This window comes from Gossypium arboreum, chromosome 8, assembly GCF_025698485.1.
Source record: "Gossypium arboreum isolate Shixiya-1 chromosome 8, ASM2569848v2, whole genome shotgun sequence".
Classification (NCBI taxonomy): Eukaryota; Viridiplantae; Streptophyta; class Magnoliopsida; order Malvales; family Malvaceae; genus Gossypium; species Gossypium arboreum.
In genome coordinates, this window is record NC_069077.1 from 123,181,704 (window position 1) to 123,201,732 (window position 20,029).

Sequence of the window (20,029 nt, forward strand, 5' to 3'; positions counted from 1 at the left end):
AAAATATGACATCTAGTAAGTTAGGACACAACATTTAAAATCCTCGAGAATAAACTAGTCTTTTGATTTTCAAAATTCATGCGTTTTAATTTCAAAAGGTTATTCGGTCATTTGGGTCAAACGAAGAAAATCGAAACCCAGCACGTTATGGCACGATCTCTAGAATCTCCAAACACGGAATATTGCCTTTATTATAAAAATATCATTTTTTTTTAAAAATTATTTGGCTATCTAGGTTTAACGAGAAAATCGAAACCCGTAAGTTGGGGTACATTTTCTCGAATCTCCCAAATATCGAACAATGCTCCTTTTTTGAAAACTTCCCTTTGTTTGTAAGTTCAGGGAAAATTTAACGAGGTCTTTAAAAAGATACACATTTAAAAACGTTGTGATAAAAATAATGTGATTACAAAATAAAATGAGATGGGGCAATTATAATGAAACATGAAATAAAGGGACTATAGCAATAAACACGTAACATGTAGCATTTCAATATTGATAATCAAGGAAAGACAAAGTAAAAATCATGAAGCAATTTAAAGTAGGTAACATAAGAAAACAATTTAGATAATAATATACACGTGACAGCTTAAAGCAAATAATAGATAAACAATTTAAGAACAATATATGATAAAACTATTTAAAATAGATACTATATGAATCAGTTTAAGGCAAAATAAAATGATGTCGATAGTAATAAGAATAATAATATGTTAATGATAACGATAATATAAAATAATGAAATAATAAAATATGTTAACAAGGATAATAATAATATAAAAATGAAGAATAATAGTGTATTAATGATAAAATCAAGAATAATAATAACAACAATAATACAAATAATAATACATAAAAATGGTAATAATAATAATAATAATAATGGTAATAATAACTTTAAAAATAAAATAGCAAAATGACTAAAAAGAACTAAAGAAAAGTAAAATAGTTTTAAAAATTGTATCAAAGTATATAAGTAGATAGATAGTAAAATAAGATAAAAATATGTATATATAACTTTAGGTAAACACACACGTATATATATATATATAAAATTATGATAACAATAGTACTACGAATACTAGTTAATTTAGTAGTAATAATAAAACAAATAAATTAATACAAAAAGAAAGTATAATGAGAAAAAATATTAAACTAATTAAAAATAGAATAGAATAGCAAAAATAAACAGGAAAGGACTATATTGAATTTAAAATCAAAATTTGGGGCAAATAAATAAAAGGAAAATGGGGGACTGGTCTGAACACGCGAATGACATAGAGGGACTAAAAGGAAAATGTTTCCTCTTCCTCCAAAATGGTTTCGTTCATATAAGGACCGAATTGAAACAAAGTTAAAATTAAAAGACAAAAGCTAAAAAATAGGAAAAGATTGGATTAAATCATAATAGAAATGCGGAAGGACTGCGCGCGCAATTATCCCAATAAGCAGAAACACGCAGATCCCTTTGTGGAGCGGGTCGGATCTCGGGTCTGGCGCCTAAACGACGCCGTTTTGGAGCTGGGGCCTTAGGTGCAAAACAGCACCATTTTATTCTTGCATAAAAACCATCTTTTCTAAAACATTTTCATTTTTTGCAGCTTTTTTCTTAAAAAAAAAAAAACTTAAAAAGAACTCTCCCCCTTTTTCTGCTAGGGTTTCGAAACCCTAGCTTTTGCGCCGCCATTTTCGGTCCATCGCTCCTCCGCCATAGACGGTGGTCAGAGTGTGGAAAATCGAGGCCTTTAGCCCTTGTTTTAGCCTCATTTGAAAGCTAGGCATTCTTAGCCCATGATTGGAAGAAAGAAGTTTTCCCCTTGTACCCTTTTGGGTTTAGTTTTTGACGATAGAGAGGAGAACTCCGACGACGTAACCGTGAGGCAATTCAGGTAAGTTTTCCTTTTTCTTCCTTTCGTTTTCGTATATCCAAAAAAAAAACAAAAATAAATAGCGATTAAAAACCGAAAATGAAAAGGTCACCTTTATAAAAATTTATCTGATTCTCTGTAGTTTTTTTTATATTCATTCTCCTATTCGATACATTAATTTTTCAAGGCTTTTATAGCCTAATATATTACAATATATTTACTATTTCTTTGTTCTATTTCTCTACTCTGTTGCATGTCCTTTTTCATTTTGCAGGTAGCATCAGAGCCGGTGGGCAGAGGCGATAGGACAAGGCGTCTGTCTCGGGCGCTGAACCCGTTGACACCACGTGAGGAGCGGTGCCTAAGGTTTCAGAAACCTAGGGTTTCTTCAGAGAGTGTTAAACATTTTGGGCCATAGTTTGGTCCTCATTTTGGGTTTATGTGTGGGCTTGCAAAATTGGTTGTGGGCCTGTAGCCTTTTTGTAGTTTGAACCTTGTAATATGGACTGCTGTTTTTTTCTTATTTTTATTTTGGTTCTTATCTAGGCTCGGGCAAAAATGGGTCATTACTGCTGCCCCTCTTTGCTCATTGTCATGTAACGAGAATGGAGGAAAGACTTCTAAGAAGGACCAATTTTTCCTGGTCTCGCCGAGTCTTAACTTCTTTGGTGCTCCTCTTCTTCAGGTAGGCTCATTCTAGTCCACTGCGTTTTGTTGCTTCGATCCACTCCACTGTGACTACTTGTAGCTTTAACGTGTTTCACTGCAACTTCAGGTAGATGAGGTTTGTAGCTTTAAATTGTAGCTTGATCTGCTCCATTGCAACTTCAAGAAGATAAGATATGCTTTCTTCAGTCTGCTCCACTGTAACTTCAGGGAGATAAGACTTGTAACTTCTCAACTTTCCCCACTGCAACTTTAGAGGGATAATGACTCGTAACTTCAACCTGCCCCACTGCAGCTTCAGGGGGATAGGACTCGTAACTTCTACCTGCCCCACTGTAACTTCAGGGAGATAAGGTTTATAGCTTTAATCACTCTAATGCCATTTCAGGGAGAAGAGACTTGTAGCTTCGATCTACTCTGCTAGAACTTTAAGGAGATATGAATTGTGGCTTCGAGCCGTTCCAGTACCATTTCAGGGAGAAGAGATTTGTAGCTTTGATCTACTCCGTTGGAACTTCAAGGAGATACGAATTGTAGCTTCGAGCCGCTCTAGTGCCATTTCAGGGAGAAGAGATTTGTAGCTTCGATCTACTCAGCAGAAACTACAAGGAGATATGAATTGTGGCTTCGAGCCGCTCTAGTGCCATTTCAGGGAGAAAAGATTTGCAACTTCAATCTACTCCGTTAGAACTTCAAGGAGATACGAATTGTGGCTTCGAGCCGCTCCAATGCCATCTCAGGGAGAAGAGATTTGTAGCTTCGATCTACTCCACTAAAACTTCAAGGAGATGTGAATTGTGGCTTCGAGCTTCGAGCCACTCCAGTGCCATTTTAGGGAGAAGAGATTTGTAGCTTCGATCTACTCCGCTGGAACTTCAAGGAGATACGAATTGTGGCTTTGAGCTGCTCCAATGCCATTTCGGGGAGAAGAGATTTGTAGCTTCGATCTACTCCACTGAAACTTTAAGGGGATACGAATTGTGGCTTCGAGCCACTCCAGTGCCATTTCAGGGAGAAGAGATTTGTAGCTTCGATCTACTCCACTGGAACTTTCAGGAGATAAGAATTGTTGATTTCAACCTGCTCCACTACTGCTTAGGGAGATAAGATGATGGCTTAAATCTGCTCCACTACTGCTTAGGGAGATAAGATCTGTAATCTTCAGGCTACTCCACTACTGCTTAGGGAGATAGGATGGTGGCTTAAATTTGCTCCAATACTACTTAGAGAGACAAGATTCGACGTCTTCGATTTACTCCACTACTACTTAGGGAAATAAGATCTGTGAATTCACCGATGTTGCTACACCATCCTCTAGGGACATGATCTGTAGAATTGGTTTCATGTACCTATGTTTATGCCAAATAATTAGGATGGCATGATCAGAATGAGTCAAATGCTTCTAACTAGATGAATGGTATGAATGCAAAAATGTCATGAGAATGATTCATTGTTGAGTGCTTAAGGCATCATAGCTCATAGTTCATCAGGGCTTTATCACTTGACGTATTATGCTGCCCTCTTGTTTGGCTGGTATTCTTGACAGAAAACCCAAAGAAACAATCATATTCTGCTCAGCAAGCTTGCCCCACTGTAACTTTAGGGAGTTTTTTTTTTATATCCAACCTACTGCAACTCAGGGTATAGGATTTGTTTCATCTTCAATTGATTTATCACACCCTTCTCTGGGTAACATGACCATATAGGTATACAAAATGACAAATTTTCAAGAATGAACCCCTGTTAATGCTTGGATTAACATTGCCTATTGTTCATTGAGGTTGTGTCACCAACACAATACCCTATTTTTTTGTGCAACTGATATCTTTAACAAAGAATCTGAAGAAGCCACAATTTTAAACTCCTCTCTCTCAAATATTTCCAAACCTCAGGCTTGGTGAGTTTTAAATAATGGTCCTGTTTCAGGTTATTGTACTATTTAGAAGCTTCCAGAGTAATATGCAGAACTCTTTTTGTGAAAGTATTATTAGTCCATTAATCGTTATTTCAATGCGAAATGCTTGAAAAAGACTGTAATAATAGACAAGAAAGAAATTAATTGAGAACATAGCTCGAAACAAATAAGTTAACCAAGGATAGCAAATGCAATTAAAAAAGGAATTTATCGAAAGCGTATCTTGAAAAGAATAAGGTAATCAAAAATAGAAAATTCAAAATGGGTAAAATGGGAAACTAGGTGCCCCAGAAATCGCAGCATGAGCTTCTCTATACCAACTTCTTGAGGATCATTTTGAGCTTAATCTGTGTTTAGGGGACCTGGAGTTCTTTGTTGATGCCCCAAGACGTAGCATACTTCTTTATTGTTAATTTAGGCATAGCAAGACTACTGTATGCCCCACTTTAATCCAAATTTGAGTCGCCTTTTTCGAGTTTTCAACTCAAATCCCCTTCGGACTCAAAGCGCCCTTTGCTGGTTTTTACCTTGGCTTCTCATTTTTCTTTTTCCCCTATTTTTTTTCAAGGCGTCCTTTATAGGTTTTCACCTTAGCCTCTCCTTTTAGGTAGAATACTCCTTGACTGGATTTGAATTCACTGGATTGGGAAAATCTTTACCATCAACGCTCCTCTAGAATAAGCCTTCTTTACTACATAAGGTCCTTCCCAGTTTGGCATCCACTTTCCTCTGAAGTCCTTTTGTATAGGAAGGGTCTTATTCAATATCAAGTTTCCTTCATGGAATTCTCTAGGATGAACCTATTTATTGTAAGCTCACATTATTCATTTCTAGTGCATTGGACCATGACAAATAGCTTTCAACCTTCTTTCTTCAAATTCAACTGATCATATCAGGATTGGATCCATTCTGCCTTATCCAACTTCAGCTTTGGCAAGACTCGGAAAAAAGTAATCTCGTCTTCAATGGGAAAAATTGCTTCCATTTCATAAACTAATGAGAAATGTGTTGCCTCGACGAAGGTCTTGGGCAACGTTCGATAAGTATAAAGGGTAAATGGTAACTTCTTTATGCCAATATTTACAAGTCTCGGTCATTTTCCGTATGATCCTTATTTATTTGTTTTTTTATTCTTATACATTTTCTGTTACCTCTACTGTATTGTTTATTTTGAGGTGATGTGGCGTTTGTTCTTCGAACAGACTGCGAATTTTTGACATTGTACAATTGGATATGATCCTTTTTGGCATTTCTTGTTGGCAGATGATCTTCCTCCCTTTTTTTGTTTTTTTTAATTTGATGACATCGACTTAGTAAAATTGGCATATGAAGCAACTTTCACCCTCTTCGTCAAGTAATCGACAACTCCAAAGATGAATCGGTATCGGTTAGACGCTTTTGGCGAGATCGACCCCATAACATCCATGCCCCATATAGAGAAAGTCTACGAAGAAATGAAGGGGCACATGAATCTTGTCTCCATAAATTTTTCATTTAAGGGATACTGATGCAATTCCTTTCTACGGTGGGCCAGCAAAACCCGAATCTCATGATTAGTCTGGCCATCGTAAAACCATTACCATATGTTCTTCAAACACCTTGAAACATCCTCACGTCTTAGTAGCCCAGGCGTATCTTGATACGATCGTGCGAAAACATCTTTGAATTCTTGGAATAATCAATGACGTCTCAATTTTTTCTCTGTGATGATACAGGCTCCAATCTTCACATTTTTCTCTTCTCTTAGGCTCACAATGTCCACTGACTTTTTGTAAGGTAGGATCCATTTTTTTGTTTTACAGTCCTTAACAAATTAGGAGATAGGCTACAATCTCTATCGTCTTCAAAGTCCTGAGATCCCTCTAGACACATATCTTGCTCAAAAGGAAACTCTGGGTCAGTAGTAGTGTCGCTCATGTCATTGATATCTGGAGACTAGTTGTAGGTACGAAGGCAGACTCCAAAGAATAAATGATTCCAAGGATGATTATTTGTATGGTATGATCATAAATGAAAAAATATTCGAAAAAAATGTCCAAAAAATAAAAGAATCTAAGAATAGTTGTTTGTACGATATGAAATGGAAAGAATGAAAGAATATTTACTCAAAATGATAACAAACATGCATTTTATTGAAATAAAGATTTTGGATATAAGCCTATTTTACAAAAGGATTCTTGTTGCTTTTAGGCTTAAAGCAACAAGCGTGTTTTGAATGTTACTCTAGATTAGCTCTAAAGATATAGGGATCTCTTCTACAGTCTCATGGTTCAAAACACTCCCAAGTATGTAGGGGCAGATGCTCAAAAGATTCTATTTCTGGATTCTCTCTTCTGATACATCATTAATGTTCAGATTCCCCAATATCAGGTCTTGCATTAGAGTCCTGAGTTCGATGTACCCTTAGATCTCATGCCGCTATCCATCATTGTAATAGCCCAAAATTGGGTCTAGTTGGAACAGAGGTTTCGGGACCACAAAATCTGGGATATAAATAATTATTTTATGATTATTTTGAGGTCTATGATATGATTGCATGATTGTGTGAAAATTTCGTGAAGAAATTCTATGCATAAAGTGCTTAATTCGAAGTTAGGGACTAAATTGAATAAGTCGCAAAACTTGCATTCTAGAAGTTTCTAGTATGAAATTGATCTGAAATATTAATTAGAGGTCTTAAATAGAAATTTGACCAATTTCTAAGTTATGGACAAAAATTGGACATGGATGGAATTTTTGGAAAGTTTAGTAGTAAGGGTATTTTGGTCATTTAGGGGTAAAATGAATTAAAATACAAAATTAAAAGCCAATTTTGCTCATCTTCTTCACCATGGATGTGTATACCAAGGGAGACTCCATGGCTAGGGTTTTCAAGCTTTCCAAGCTCAATTGTAAGTCTGTTCTAACCCCGTTTTTCAAGTTCTTTACATTTTTGGAGTCCTGGTAACTTGATTTAGCTTATGCTAGCAATTATTCAACCTAGGGTTCATATTTGGAAAAATACCCATAGGTAAAATTTGTGTATTCTGGTGTTTTATGATACAATATGAGGTTTTAAATTATGTTAGACAACTTGTGCTACTCGGTTTTAAGTGAAAACGAGCAAAAGGGCTTAATCGGTAAAAATACCTAATAGTCATAAATATATGTTAGAGTGAGAATTTGATGTTGCCATAGGAGGGAAAAGAGATCATCATGTCATAAAACATAAGAATAAGGGATGAAGTTTAATTCCCGAGCCTAGGGGCAAAAGTGTAAATATGCAAAAGTTTAGGGGCAAAATTGTAATTTTTCCAAAGTTTGAGCTAAGGACTGTTTTGAATAGTACATTAATTAAATAAGTAAAATATGATGTTTTAGATCCCAAAAAACGAGATTTGAACCTAGAATGAGAGAAAAATCGAAAATTGGGAAAGTTGGTAAAATGGCCGTTTTAATATCAAGGTAAGTTCATATGTATAATAAGCATTAATTTATGCATGTTTCAATGTAAAATTGATATATTTACTATGATCTCCGAGGTGTTGAAAGTATATAAGTTGGTATGATAATAATACAACAATAATCTTTGTAATTTATATTTGAAAGTTAAATTTAGTGAATTAATTGAATTATGTTAAATTAAATGATTATGGTGCCAAGTTTATGAATTGATTTAAAAATATGTCTATGGTACATGAAGTGCATTGAATTATCATACATAAATGTGATTTTTATGATTATGGATATTATGGGAAATTGTAAGTTCATATGATTTTTAATAAGACAATGTGTAATTTAATGTTATTACGTCGATATTAAATGAGATGTAAGTTTATATGTAAGTAATACATCACTATTACTTGTATTATGATATTTTATAAAAATATTGGAAATATGTTTGTGGATAATTACTTGATTGATGAAATTGTTGGAAAAGAGAGAAATCTGGTTGAACCTTTGGAAAGATTGGATGATCTGAGATGGTATGTAGCTAGGTCACATGTATAGTCTTGAGTGCACATCATGTGTACAAGAGAGCTACAAGACATTATGATGTAGCTAGGTCGCATGGGTGATACTATGTGTACACCATGTAGACAAGAGAGCTACGGGATATATGTAGCTAGGTCGCATGCGTGGTTCCAAGTGAAGGACACCATGTAGACAAGAGAGCTACGAGATAAACCGGCTAGGTCACATGGGTGGTACTAAGTGTTCACCATGTGTACAAGAGAGCCGAACTATATGATGGGTGGAGCTATGTGCTGAAACCACCAAGTATCGAGGATTGATCCGAAGTGTTCAACGGGAGACTCTCTATGTATTGCTTTGTGAGTTTTGTGATGAATATGTGCAGGAACTTGGTTATGTGAATGATGTGTTCATTAAGTGACCAGGATGTGGTAAGGTTATAAACAAGTAAGTTATACATGAGGATGATTTTATGGTGACCTTGTGATCATGGGCCTATACTTGTGATGTATGAAATGTGGTGAAAATGATTTGTGATATGTATGTTAAAATGAGGTTAATACAAAGAAAGTGTGAAAAAGTGAATTAGCAATAAAACTGTTTTGGACAGTAGCAGTGACGTGATTTTGAAAAATCACCAAAAATAGTATAAATTGAATCAGAGACTGAATGAGATATCAAATTAAATTTTAATGAGTCTATTTTCATATAAAAGAAACATAGAAAGCAAAAGAGTTCTATATTCTGAGATATTTATGTTTTTGTGAGACTAATTCAGAATGATTCCGTGATCCCCTATTCTGACTTTGGAAAATCACAAATATTTGGATAAAAATAATTAGAGGCTCAAAATTAATTTTTAAAATCAATAATGAGTCTATTTTCAAGATAAATCAACAAGAACATTATCCGAGTTCTGTATTGTGAGATAATTAATTTTTAGTGAAGAGAGGTCAGAACTGTCAGAAATTGAAACAGGGGAAATTTTAATGAATAAACTGTACTAATTGGCTAAACCAAAAATTATGAAAATTTTATGGTGGAAAGATATGTGAGTCTAGTTTCAGGGGAAATTTACTGATCTTAATTTGGAGCTCTATTGCTCGAATTATAAATAATTAAGTGACTATAACTTGTGTGGACAGTTTGATGTGAATATTTATTAGTAAATTGTGAAATCGTACTTACAAGAATGCTATATACATTAAGGATGTGGAATGGAGAGGAGGAGGAGGAAAATAAATATATGTGGAATACATGGAAACTATGATATATGAAATATTGATATAATGAAATAAATGATATGTGTTTATAAGAAAACAAAAAGAGAATGTTATGTATCATGACATGTATATATATATATATATATATGACTAGTCTCAATGTAATGCTTGTTGGGTATGGAATTGAATTGAAATGTTTTAGGCAAACATGTTATTCTCACATGATCTGAATCGTGGTATTTTATAAAGATATGATCTAGCTTTAAATATGAATGCTTGATGATTAAGTGAAGATATTTGGTAAGATGATAATCTTGGTATAAATGTATAAGTGGTACTATAATAAACAAGGTAAAATGAGTATGAGAGGCACATGTATGATGACATACAAATGCTATGTTTGTGGTTTAATTGAGGATGTTTAATCATTAAATGAATACCATGTTATATGCTTTTGATTTTGTATAAGTGTGTAAGAGATCAAGGTTGACCAAAGCTTGGAAAAGAGCCTAGGTATATTCCATACAGGCAGAGACACGACCATGTGTCTTAGCCGTGTATGGAACACGACTTTGGGACACGGGCGTGTGGAGCCTTAAAGCATGAAATTTCCAAGATTTTCGTAAGTTCTCAGTTTAGTCCCAAACCCTTTTTAAAGTATGTTTTGGGCTCCGTAGACTCGAATAAGGGACTATGTGTAAGAGAATGAACGCTTTGAAATATGAATAAAATTTTATGGCTCGTATTTTAGTTTAATGTTTGTATGTTTGTCTGGTAATGCCTCGTACCTTAGCCCGGCCTTGGATATGGGTAAGGGGTGTTACAATCATGGAACTCATAATGTTTACCCCTTTAAGAGAAAGGTTGGGTAACGAATTTTCTGCACCAGAGGGATCATCAAATTTCACAATGCCCAATTTGATAAGTCTTTCGATTAATTTTTTAAAAGTGGTGCAGTTCTTAATGGAATGCCCCATGATTCCCGCATGGTATTCACATTGGACGCTTGTATCGTACCATTTAGGGTATGGAGGCTATATTGGTTCTAAGTAAAAAGGGGATACAACATGTGTGTCAAACAAAAACTGGTACAACTCCGTATGCGTGATTGAGATGGGCGTGAACTGGAGTTTTTCTAATTTCGGTCTTGGATTGTGTTCTTGCCTTGGGGAGACCTGATGGCTGGTAGTTACGGTCCTCGACTAGCTTACTGTAATCAGCTCCGAATGGCCCTTGTTATACCTACTCGTACTATTCGTTTCCTTTTCCTTCTTCTTCGGGGCCTTTAAAGTCCACTCTCCCTTTTTCTTTATTTCTACCAGAATAACCCGTTTGGCTCGATCATCCTTCGGGTTAAAACCTAAACCTATTGAGAAGTTTAACAGTGTCGAGGTTCAACCTAACATTGGGGTCTGATAATGACGGGTACCCCTTGCGGATGCGCGTTTGGTTGGGTCAGAACGCTTATTGGGGTAAAACCTGGGGAATAGATGAGGTCTTCATTATCATCCCCACTGTTGACCACTGGGCCACTCCTTTTTTCAAAATCTCCGGCCAGTAATTGGGTTAACTGGCCCATCATATTTCTTTGGAATTCTAGCATTTGTTTCCGCACATCTTGTTGAATTTTGGTCAATTGCTCTTGTATCTGTATTTGCATTTGCTCTATTCTCTCTAACCTTTGGGTCATATCATTTGTCAGTTCTGAAATAATTTTACCTAATTATGGTCCTTTTGAGAAAATTTAATACATATGATAAAATGCAATGCAAATGCATGAGATGCATGCAAAAAGAAAGAGAGGCGTTGATTCTGAATTCAATTCCATTAGAACAACTTTTCTAGAAAACAAATTTCTTTACATAAAACGGATTACATATGCGGTTTTGCCCTCATATTCCAAGTGAAAACACCGATCCTTTTCTTCAGATCCAAATGTTATGGCCAAATCTTGCAAATTTTCCAAAAGATGTCTTTATTATCTCCTTTCTGCTTCATCCGGATCGCAGCCCATTGCTCACTTATCCCCGTGATGCTCGTCAGCTTCTTTAAGACATGATGGCTCTCGAATAATCTTTTTTGGCTTGAATCCTCAGGCAACGAAGCAAAGTCGTCTATGAACTATCAGCCTTCTCTTGTTGTTTACTAAGACCGTATTTGGATGACTTTATTATAATCTACTTTATCAAGAAATCCATTTTCTCATGACAAGCTTTTCTATTTAACAATCGAAAATGAATCAACACCTCCTTTCTATGATGATGTAATGCAATGTAAAACAAAATAAGATACGTCAGTGCAGAAGAAATAAACAATAAAATACAACACCTATCTGGGTGACCACTAGGGTTTGGCGTGGCTATACCTAAGGTGGGCTCCTAGGTCTCTCTATATGTGGGTTGGTTCTAAGGAAAGGGTACCTAAACTAGCAAATTCCTCAATCTTCACCCATTATAGGCTCATATGGATTGAGTTCAATTCAGGGGAATACATTTCCCTATGGCCATGCTATAGCACCCCTAAACCCGGCCCAGACGTTATGGCCGGATCCGACATGCCATATCGAAGCGTTCAAAACATTTTATATTGTTGATCCAGAAAAACCTACTTAGTGTTTTAAAAGATAATTTCATTATAGGTTAAAGTGAATGGAAGCTGTGCACCAGGTAGGAAACCAAAAAAGAGGAGGTGAGTCTATCGGATTACTTAAGTACCAAGCTCCCTTCGGATCCAATCCTAGACATGCACACCGCCATTGCCACACCTTTACGTCATGTATATTTCTAGGAAACCGATTTGATTAAGTCATTTTTAGGAAAAGTGATTAATTTTAGAAAATACTTTCATTGCGGAAGCTTTGCTTGTTGTCGTGTTATTTTGAAATCAATTGTTGTTTTTTTTGAAAACGCCTAAAGCTATCCAATTTCAACAGTTAAAATAAGTAATACATATCTTAGTAATACATATTAAAACCATAAAAATAATTAAGCGGCCTTATTACATTTAAAACCCAAACCTCAACGTAAATAATAGGATGTCCAGTTCACTAGAAGAAAACCAAACTTTGAGCGGTGGCCACTCCAAATTCCTTCACAGCTCCAAGCCCACTATGGTTGGGGATTTCTGCGTGGATGAAAATAAAAGGGTGAGTTTGGGGAAACTCGATGTGTAAGGAAAACCCATTCAAAGCCCAAGTCGGCTCCAGCCCATTGGGCCTAAGCCCATTCAGTAATGATGGTACTGGGCGAGCCCTTTTCAGATTACAATAAACTGGGCCTTAGCCCCTTATTCAGATAACAATATGGCCCATAGGCCCATTTCAAAATACATGCAACATCAATAACATATGCAAGCCCATTTGGGGAGACTACTCAACCCACCAACCACTACACTCAACCCGTACTAGCCCTACACTCCATGTGGGGAATAGCTCAACCCACATGACCACTCCTGATTCCACAGCTTGCCTTCTTTGTGCTCAGCTTAACGATAAATTGAGACAAAGCCTCCAAGATCGTGGACAAGCCACTTTCAGTACTTCCTCGTCAATATCCCAATCCCATGCATCGATAATAACAACATGGCATGCGATAAATAACAACATCAAACATGCATTTAGGTCAATTTAACCTAGGGGTATTTGGTAATTTATCTACTAGGGTAAAAGCGTAAATTTTCCACTTTTAAAGGTATTTCAGTAATTTATCTATTTTAGGGTTTTTCATGCATATTCCTACTTTTCATGTACTAACAGAATCACGTACCGAGGGTTCTTACCGAATTGGGCCCGTTGGCCCATCATTCCAATTTTGGCCCATTAAGCCCAAAAATATCGAGGGCACAGAAATCATGCACTTTGCAGTCCAAATTTTACCGCTTACCAAAAATATTAATCGATTTACCTCACGAACATTCGCACACTCGCAAATCTACAAAATACCGATTTTTGGCATTTCGGCTTTTCGACTTTTGCCGATCCAGACTAAGAAAGAGGATGTTAGTTACACACTGCTTATGCGACGATATCTTGTGAGATCCACACACGAACCGCCTACAATTGGATTACTAACACGTTAATCTAACTATTCAAATACAAACTACGATTAACCCCTTACAATATTCGCCAACCACACCTACAGGTCATAGTAAGCTTATAAGAAATCAATAAGCAACTCATTAACAAATTTTTGTCAATGTTTACCACATAATCATAATTTCACTGCAAGCTGTCTTCCTGAGCAACAGTCACTAAATCATTTATAACTGGAGCTACGAAACTCCAAATCAAGTTCCGTTAATTTTCCTTGAAAATAGACTCATATATATTCTATCCATAAAATTTTCAGAATTTTTGGTTTAGCCAATCAATACCAGATTTTTCTCAAAGTTTCCCATGTTTCACTGTTTGACTAATCTGACCACTCTTCATTACAAATCAAATTTCTCATTGTACAAAATTAAAAATATGTTCTCGTTTATTCCATTTGAAACTAGACTCATTAAGCTTTAATTACATAATTTATGCAGCTTCTAACTCATCTCCCACAATTTATGGTAATTTTCCAAAGTCACGTTACTGCTGCTGTCCCAAGCAGATTTATTACCAAATCACTCTTTCACACCTAACTTGCATGCTTGTTATTTAAACATGTATATCACCAATTAATCATCACATATCTATGATTTTACTTAAGTATAATCTCCATTTCATCATTTTAAAGCACAACATGTTAGCCGATTTTTCCCCTTAGCATCTAAGGCACATGCATGCTCATTTGTTTGGCTCAACTTCACCTATCTTTCATTTTTCATCAAAAGAACATGAAACAACAATCATTTCCTTCATTTTAATTCATGACTAAATGCTCACAACACAACTAAAAACCAAAATATGCTTCAAGAGTTAAGGTAGAATCAAGAAGAACTCATGAACATCAAGATAGAAGCAAACTACCATGAACTTACCTTCAATTTTCTTCCCCAAGTGACCGAACATTCAAGAGCTTTCTCCTCTCCTTTCTCTTCTCTAACTTTAGGCTATGATGAACAAAGATGGACAAAACTTTGTTCTTTTCACCCCTTTTCTTTTAATAAAATTTCATATTTCATCCATTTAATTCTTTAATACAAAAGACATGAAATGCCCATCATGGAACATTTACCTAAACCATTATCATGGAACATTTACCTAACCCATTATCATTGAATATTTACCTAATCCATTATCATGGAACATTTACCTAACCCATTATCAATTTGTACCATGAATTATGGATATCAAGTGCTCATATTGTCTACAACAACATGATGGCTGGCCACTTCATGTAAAATGGGAGGTTTGTCATGCAAATCCTCCTATTTTGCACTCCTATTTATTTGGCCACTTCAATTTAGCCTATAGCATTTTCAAACATTTTCACATAGGTCCTATTTCATAATTTCACCCCCTTTTTCTTATGGAACAAAAATTAACTAAAATTGCCGGGTTCTATCTTAAGCTTGGGCCTTCTAGAGGCCCACTAACATAATTAAACCTATGCCAACATTTACAGAATTCCCGAAAATTGGGGCGTTACACATGCGGAGATGAAAATCTCACGAAGACATAGGTACAGATGTACCCCAGAAGCAGTCTACTAGCCTATGCGGAGTGAAAACCTCACGAAGGCATAGCTTCTCACTCCCACCTAAAAGGGTAAAATCGACCGATCATGCGATGTAATGTGCAGAAGGATACTAAAACTCAAACCAATACAAAAATTATAAACCATAATAATGAGAATCGTAACAAAGACGGGTGAAATACAAAGAGAAGATCTCTATGAGGAAAATGCAATGCAATCCTAAAAGAAACACATCAATACGAAAACATAAATGACAAATAGAGCACCCATTCGGGTGACCTCTAGGGTTTGGAGTGGTTCTACCTAGGGTTGGCTCTTAGGGCTCATTATATGTGGCTCGTTTCTAGAGTAAGGGTACTTGAACCAGCAGATTCCTCGATCTTCATCTATTATAGGCTCATATAAACTGAGTTCAGTTCAGGGGAATACATTTTCCTATGGCTGCACGGAGATGAAATCTCACGAAGACATAGGTACGGATGTATCCCGAAAGCGATCCACTATCCTACATGGAGGTGAAAACCCCACGAAGGAATAGTTTCTCACTCCCACTTAAGCGGTGTGACCACAACAGTCATGGAATGCAATGTGCGAGGATATATGCATAAAAAAAACTTGAAGCAATAAAGAAAATAGGAATAAAATGCAATGAAGGGATCGTAAGTTTAACATGAATTTTCAATTTTCGACAAAGGAAAAAAATTAATCAATTTATGGCTCGACTCTCAAACGTCCCCAGTGGAGTCGCCAAGCTGTCGAAACCATTTTTTTTTTTAAATCGAGTTGACTTTATATTTTGAAAAGAAAATGAAAATTGGGAGTCGCCACCATTCCTTTTTACTTAGGTGTGATCGGATCACCTAGAAATTTGGTCATTTTAATAAAATATTTCGATTTACTAAAACAACAATTTTGGTCTACGAAATTCGAGAAAACGGGTTTGGGAGTCGGTTACGTATGAGGAAGGACTAGCACCCTCGTAACGCCCAAAATTGGTACCTAATTGATTAATTAATGTCTTAATGTCGAAATTTAAAACTCGAAAAGAATTAAAAATACGATCCTCTCTTTTTAATGTTGATTTCTTCGAAGAATTTGCTTGCGTAAATCGAAGCGGGTGTTAAAGACTTTCTTGTCCCAAGTAATAAAATATGACATCTAGTAAGTTAGGACACAACATTTAAAATCCTCGAGAATAAACTAGTCTTTTGATTTTCAAAATTCATGCGTTTTAATTTCAAAAGGTTATTCGGTCATTTGGGTCAAGCGAAGAAAATCGAAACCCAAAGACGTTATGGCACGATCTCTAGAATCTCCAAACACGGAATATTGCCTTTATTATAAAAATATCATTTTTTTTTAAAAATTATTTGGCTATCTAGGTTTAACGAGAAAATCGAAACCCGTAAGTTGGGGTACATTTTCTCGAATCTCCCAAATATCGAACAATGCTCCTTTTTTGAAAACTTCCCTTTGTTTGTAAGTTCAGGGAAAATTTAACGAGGTCTTTAAAAAGATACACATTTAAAAACGTTGTGATAAAAATAATGTGATTACAAAATAAAATGAGATGAGGCAATTATAATGAAACATGAAATAAAGGGACTATAGCAATAAACACGTAACATGTAGCATTTCAATATTGATAATCAAGGAAAGACAAAGTAAAAATCATGAAGCAATTTAAAGTAGGTAACATAAGAAAACAATTTAGATAATAATATACACGTGACAGCTTAAAGCAAATAATAGATAAACAATTTAAGAACAATATATGATAAAACTATTTAAAATAGATACTATATGAATCAGTTTAAGGCAAAATAAAATGATGTCGATAGTAATAAGAATAATAATATGTTAATGATAACGATAATATAAAATAATGAAATAATAAAATATGTTAACAAGGATAATAATAATATAAAAATGAAGAATAATAGTGTATTAATGATAAAATCAAGAATAATAATAACAACAATAATACAAATAATAATACATAAAAATGGTAATAATAATAATAATAATAATGGTAATAATAACTTTAAAAATAAAATAGCAAAATGACTAAAAAGAACTAAAGAAAAGTAAAATAGTTTTAAAAATTGTATCAAAGTATATAAGTAGATAGATAGTAAAAATAAGATAAAAATATGTATATATAACTTTAGGTAAACACACACACGTATATATATATATATAAAATTATGATAACAATAGTACTACGAATACTAGTTAATTTAGTAGTAATAATAAAACAAATAAATTAATACAAAAAGAAAGTATAATGAGAAAAATATTAAACTAATTAAAAATAGAATAGAATAGCAAAAATAAACAGGAAAGGACTATATTGAATTTAAAATCAAAATTTGGGGCAAATAAATAAAAGGAAAATGGGGATTTGGTGCGAACACGCGAATGACATAGAGGGACTAAAAGGAAAATGTTTCCTCTTCCTCCAAAATGGTTTCGTTCATATAAGGACCGAATTGAAACAAAGTTAAAATTAAAAGACAAAAGCTAAAAAATAGGAAAAGATTGGATTAAATCATAATAGAAATGCGGAAGGACTGCGCGCGCAATTATCCCAATAAGCAGAAACACGCAGATCCCTTTGTGGAGCGGGTCGGATCTCGGGTCTGGCGCCTAAACGACGCCGTTTTGGAGCTGGGGCCTTAGGTGCAAAACAGCACCATTTTATTCTTGCATAAAAACCATCTTTTCTAAAACATTTTCATTTTTTGCAGCTTTTTTCTTAAAAAAAAAAAACTTAAAAAGAACTCTCCCCCTTTTTCTGCTAGGGTTTCGAAACCCTAGCTTTTGCGCCACCATCGTCAGTCCACCGCTCCTCAGCCATGGATGATGGTCAGAGTTTGGCAAATCGAGGCCTTTAGCCCTCGTTTTAGCCCCATTTGAAAGCTAGGCATTCTTAGCCCACGATTGGGAGAAGGAAGTTTTCCCCTTGTCCCCTTTTGGGTTCAGTTTTTGATGACGGAGAGGAGAACTCCGACGACGTAACCGTGAGGCAGTTCAGGTAAGTTTTCCTTTTTTCTTCCTTTAGTTTTCGAATATCCAAAAAAAAAAAATAGCGAGTAAAAACCGAAAATGAAAAGGTCGCCTTTAGAAAAAAATTTCTGATTCTCTATTTTTTTTTGTATTCATTCTGCCCTTCGATACACTGATTTTTCGAGGCTTTTATAGCCTAATATATTACAATATATTTACAATTTCTTTGTCCTATTTCTCTGCTCTGTTGCATGTCCTCTTTCATTTTGCAAGTAGCACCGGAGTAGGTAGGCAGAGGCGATAGGACGAGGCATCTGTCTCAGGCACTGAACGTGCTGACACCACGTGAGGAGCGGCGCCTAAGGTTTCAGAAACCTAGGGTTTCTTCAGAGAGTGTTAAACATTTTGGGCCATAGTTTGGTCCTTATTTTGGGTTTATGTGTGGGCTTGTAAAATTGGTTTTGGGCCTGTAGCCTGTTCTGTAGTTTGGACCTTGTAATAATGGACTGCTATTTTTTTCTTATTTTTATTTTGGTTCTTCTCTGGGCCCGGGCAAAAATGGGTCATTAGATACTTTTTTTTTTTAAATTTCCATGTTAAAATATTTATAAACATGCTTATTTTCATATAAAAAAATATTCTGAGATTTTATAAATATTTAAAATTTTGTTTAAAATCCAAAATCTGACAAAACTTGAATTTGAATTAGGTTGGGTTGTCTCGATTAAAGGTTAAAAATGATAAAAGGAAAAGTATATTGTTTGATTAGGATAATAATAAAATGACAAAACTTTCAAATATTCTCAAAAAATTTGAAAATTTTTGGCAACTTAATTTTGGTGCTTAATTTATGCATAATTAAGTAAATGTGCATGTTATTATTTTATTAATGTTTATAATCTTCTCTAAAGGGGTGAACAAAGATTTAGTAGGACATCTTTGTGATATGTTTGGTTTTCGTAAGGTCCATAATCTAGGATCATACTTGGGAATCCCTCTTTTCCACAAAAGAGTAGCAAATAGCTTCTTGAGGTTTGTGGTAGAAAAAGTTAAAGCTAGGTTGCAAAGGTGGGAAGCGAAGCAATTGTCTCTAGCTGATACAGTTACTTTAGCACAATCGGTCATACTTTCAATTCTTAGCTATTTTATGCAGTCCTTGAGGATTCCGCAAGAACTATGTAATGAGATTGAAAGTATCATTAGACAGTTTATATGGGGATCAAATGGAGGTGATAAACAGATGGCGCTTGTTAGTTGACAATTATTATGTTAGCCAAAAGTGCGTGGAGGGCTTGGGATTCGACAACTAAAAGATCAAAACACCTCTTTCTTGTTGAAATTGGGTTTTAATATTTTGGCAAATTTGGAGGCTCTATGGGTTCGTGTCTTGCATTCGAAGTATGGGGGAGAATGGTATACCCTTTAGTATCTCTCATAGCAATTCTTCCTTCCTCTGGAGAACTTTATCTAAGGTATTACCTTTGCTTCGAGAAAATATATTTTGGTCAGTTGGAAATGGTAACATCATTAAGTATTGGAGGGATGGTTGGATTTTGGAGATTGGTCCCTTGATTAATCTAATTCCACCGAGAGCCAATATTGTCATGGATTGTTTTCTCAAAGAGATGATTATAGATGAAGAACTATGGAATCTGGAGATCTTTCAGGTTTGTTTATCCAAAGATATTATTGGGCGTATTACTAGTATTCCACCACCACATCCATCAACTGAAACTACCAAGATTGCTTGGGTGGGGACTTCTTCAGGCT